The sequence below is a fragment of the Gekko japonicus genome, unplaced genomic scaffold (genome assembly GCF_001447785.1).
Source record: "Gekko japonicus isolate JY-2015 unplaced genomic scaffold, Gekko_japonicus_V1.1 scaffold513, whole genome shotgun sequence".
Lineage (NCBI taxonomy): Eukaryota > Metazoa > Chordata > Lepidosauria > Squamata > Gekkonidae > Gekko > Gekko japonicus.
Genome location: NW_015171519.1, coordinates 926,359 through 930,730, shown reverse-complemented (window position 1 = coordinate 930,730; position 4,372 = coordinate 926,359).

Here is a 4,372-nt window from a genome sequence, read left to right as displayed (position 1 = left end):
GGGGTTGAGCCTTGATTGGGGGGGGGCGGCGAGGTAAGTCAATGATGGGCAGAGCGTTTACTTGATTATAAAATAATAATAATAATTAGTAGTAGTATAATTATTATTCCTACTACTGCCCTTGCGGAGTGTTTGCTTTCAAGGGGATTTAAAAAAACAAAACATCGGGGTGGGGGTGGGGGTTGGACTAGAGCGGGGGTGACCAGGCTTGCTTAACGTTAACAGCCACACAGGATAAACGCCAGGTGTTTTGAGAGCCGCAAGGCATGAACCGATATTACACACACACGTGTTTTAATTGGGAAAAAATAATATATATATATGTGTGTGTGTATATATAGAAATCTGCTTTCTATTCACGTGTACTCAGGCTGTGCAAAAGGCCTGTGCAAAAACTGCCACAGTTTGGCCACACACACCCCATGGCCTGTACGGCCCTTCCAAACTCTGTGATTTTAGGATTGCGGGGGGGTTTTTGGGGGGGGTTTGAATAAGGGCTGGGAGATTTACCGGGGAGGGACTTAAAAAGGAAGTTAGACCAGAGGAGGGAGCGAGCGTTTGGTTTTAGCCAGCTTGGGAGTCTGGTGTGGCACCTTTTTATGAACTTAACAAGGATTTTTCCATTCCAGCTCAAGCTTTTACGGAAGGGAGTTCGAGGTCTTTACGGACGCTTTAGTTGGTAGCTCCAGGGAGAGTGGTAGTGGATTGTTTTCTTTTTTCTGTTTCTCCCCCCCCCCCCTTTCTCTTCACCTTCAACAAAAACCGACTGGAAGGTATTTGCAGGCTTTTTTCCTGTTCCAGAGTCAGCTTCCCCCCCCCCCCCAACTGGGTCAGATGGAGATCTGCCTCCTGCCGACCTAAAGCCAACAAAAAATACTTCTCCTAAATCTTTTCGTGTTAATTTATAGGGTCACTGTAAAGTGACTTGATGGCATTTAACGTGCACTCGCTCAAAGTTTTCTTTGTGTTAAAATTGATCAAGGTGAAGTGATCTTCTCATTGGGTTTTTGTGTGTGTGTGTTCTAGTGTTGACTTTTGTGGACCCAAGTCCACACCATCAAATAACATGGAATGGATTTACACCAGCTGAGTCCATGCAAGTTTACATTAGAATGATTTTTTAAAAAACCTAGAGTCTTACGTCGTTTCTTTTAGCCAGAAAACATTAAAACTTGAATACGAACTACCTGTGGAGGCTTTCGGCAAGACACTTTTTAAACAACCCCCACCATCGAAAAAAATGCTCCTGACTTTACATTGGTGGCTTTGCTGTTCGGTTTGCCGCAAACAGATCCAAAACTCGTTTTTGGAGTTAATTTCAAAAATGGCCGATGTGAGTGTGAGAATGGAACCGCGGGCAGGACTCAGACTGGCTCAGCTGCTAATTTGAGCGAGAGACAAGTTTTCTAAGCTATTGTTTTAGGTCAACTCACTTGAATGTGCATAGATAAGTTTTGTAAGGTATTGTTTTATGCGTCTATCACTGTCTTTATCAAGAGAACCAAGTTGGAGACCGGTGGCTCCTTTAAGACCAAGAAAGTTTAATTCTGGGTGTAAGCTTTTGTTCCCTCTAAGCCGTGGAGTCTTGTGAGCAAAAATCCTAGTTTGTGAGCTGCTCACATTAAAGTTGTGAGCGAGCCATTTGGCTGCTGCATCAATTAGTGTGCTCTGGAGCCCTCCTTCCTGAGTGAAGACAAAAATGTGTGAGCCAGAGGCTAAAAAACTGTGAGCAGGCTTACACTGACTCAGCTTAGAGGGAACACTGCCCGGGATTAAATTTTCTTAGTCTTAAGGGTGCCACTGGACATGAACTTTGTTCTTTTGCTTCAGACCAACATGGCAGCCCACCTGAATCTGTCTTTATCAAGGCCAAGGGTTGAGTAACGCCTTAAAGACCAAAAAAAATTTGTGGCAGGGTACAAGCTTTTGTGAGTCACCGCTCACTTCTTCAGATATGAAGAAGTGAGCAGTGATTCACAAAAGCTCATACCCTGCCCACGTGTTTTGTTAGTCTTTAGGACGCTACTGAGCCCTTGTTCGTTTCTAGTGCTGCAGTCAGAGTAACATGGCTACCCATCTGGATTTATCGAAGTTGTCTTATCTTCTGCTGTCAGTGTGAGTGAGTACTCAGAATTCGTGACTCTTAAAGCAGTGAATGTGAAGATTATGTATGGATGCACATCTTGAGTATTTTGAAATCACTGAGTCGGTTGTCGCCCATTTTGAGTGTCTGATGATAAGAGGCAGCAAACCGAGCTGAGGTCACGCAACATGTCTGTAGTTGCAAGTTGATACCCAGTTCCCCAGGGCTGTCCACTAGGCCTCTAGAGTCTCTTGCTTCTCATGGTCTTGTGTGTTAGGCCGCTGATACAATCTCTTGACAGGCTGAACATTACGATACGTGGCACCATCTTTTCCTGCACTGTGTGGTCGGTTGTGTCTAGGAACCACGTTGCATCTGGTCTGCCAAAGTTTGCCACATGTCCGTTGCCCCTTCACCTTTTTTGTTAACAGCAGCACTTTTCCCCGGCAAAAGAACGACTCCCTCCAGTGCAGCGTAAACTCCACAAGTGGCGAAGGAGTTGCACAGGATCCTTACCCTGAGTTCTTACGTGAACACAATGTAATATGGTAGCCAGCGCATAGTGGGAATCGTCACCTTCAATGTGTTTCTGTAAGATAGGTTGTCCAGAAGGCTTTGGGTAAACAATGGTAACGTTTAATTGCTTTTATTATGTCTGACATGATAAATGCATCTAGGAATAACCATTGTAACGGCACCCTCTGATAAGAAACGCCCAGTCGTTATCTGTGAGTGTCATCTGTGGTTGCAAACTGTAACAACACCATTGATTCTTTTAAAGTTTGTGTCTACTGTGAAGAGCTGCAAGATGGGATTTCTTTAATAGGGGGGACTGATGGTTGAAACCGACGAAAACTACGTGCTCTTTCCTTCCCCCATCTTTAAGCGAGTTACATTATCTAACTCTGCATTCCATGCAGTATGGGACTTGGTTTGCCTCGACTAAAGTATTTCTTACTAGGTGTTTCTTACTTGGCTCTGAGCAGCTGCTTAATTGGGCCTGGGAAGTCACCTGAGACTTTTCCCCTTCCAGGTGGTGTGGGTCAGGGCCCATTGGCCATCAGGCAGCCAAAATGACTTCTCAGGTGGCCAAAGCCCAGTGTTCACTGCTGAAGACAGGACCTGTTGCTTTCCCGCCCCTCAAAACTGTTGTGGCAACTTACAGCTTTGTTCAAAGAAAGGTCACAGAATGTCAGAACTTCTGAAGATGAGATTGGCTTGAGGAGGAAACAGTGAGTAATGAGAGTTGGGTGGCAGAAGCTGCTTATACATCTCCTGTTGGGTGAGTCTGTTACCTTTTGCTTGTTTTTACATATGGGTACAACTTACAGCTGCGGTGGCTCAAGTGGTTAAGATGCTGAACTGCAGACTGTGGAAGGTCGGTAGTTCAGCAGTTCGAGACCCGAGTGTGCCGCATGACGGAGTGAGCTCCCGTCTGTAGTTCCGGCTCCTGCCAACCTAGTAGTTTGAAAGCAAGAAATTGCAAGTAGATAAATAGGTACCACTTTGGTGGGAAGGTAACAGCGTTCCGTGCGCCTCGGTGTTTAGTCATGGCGGCCACATGACCACGGAAACGTCTTTGGACAGTGCTGGCTCTTCGGCTTTGAAACGGAGATGAGCACCGCAACCCTAGAGTCGGACTCGACTGGCTTTCGAGCAAGGGAAACCTTTACCTTTACTTTACACTTTACATAGCTACATCTTTGGAAGCAGTCCCGGGGGGAAGGTACAAGCTGGGTATTAGGGAAAACTTTTGTACAGTAAGAGTTGTTCAGTAGTGGAATCAGCTGCGTAGGGAGGTGGTGAGCTCCCCCTCCCTGGCAGTCTTCAAGCAGCGGCTGGACAAACACTTGTCAGGGATGCTCTAGGCTGATTCTGCATTGAGCAGGGGGTTGGACTAGATGGCCTGTCTGGCCCCTTCCAGCTCTGTGATTCTATGATTATGTTATGATGTGCGGTGCACTAGAATAGTTACCAATTTTACACTCTTAGGGCAGATAAGTAGTTAAGTAATTTCCATGTAGGTGTGTGCATTGTTCAAGGGTGCCAAGCTTTGTTCAGCCACTTCAATAAGCTGTGAAAATACAGCCAGTCCTGGAACCCAAGAGGGGCTGTTCCATCACCTTATTGAACAAATACTCTTTGACTTGACTCAAGGGTGAAAGTCTTAACACTTCCCAGGCCTGCAAGTTGAGCTACTGCCAATCAGAGAAGAACATAAACTCAGCAGTCCAGGACTGTTGGCTTTGGTCTGAAGACGCATTTTAGCTAAGTAACGTGTCTGGCCTT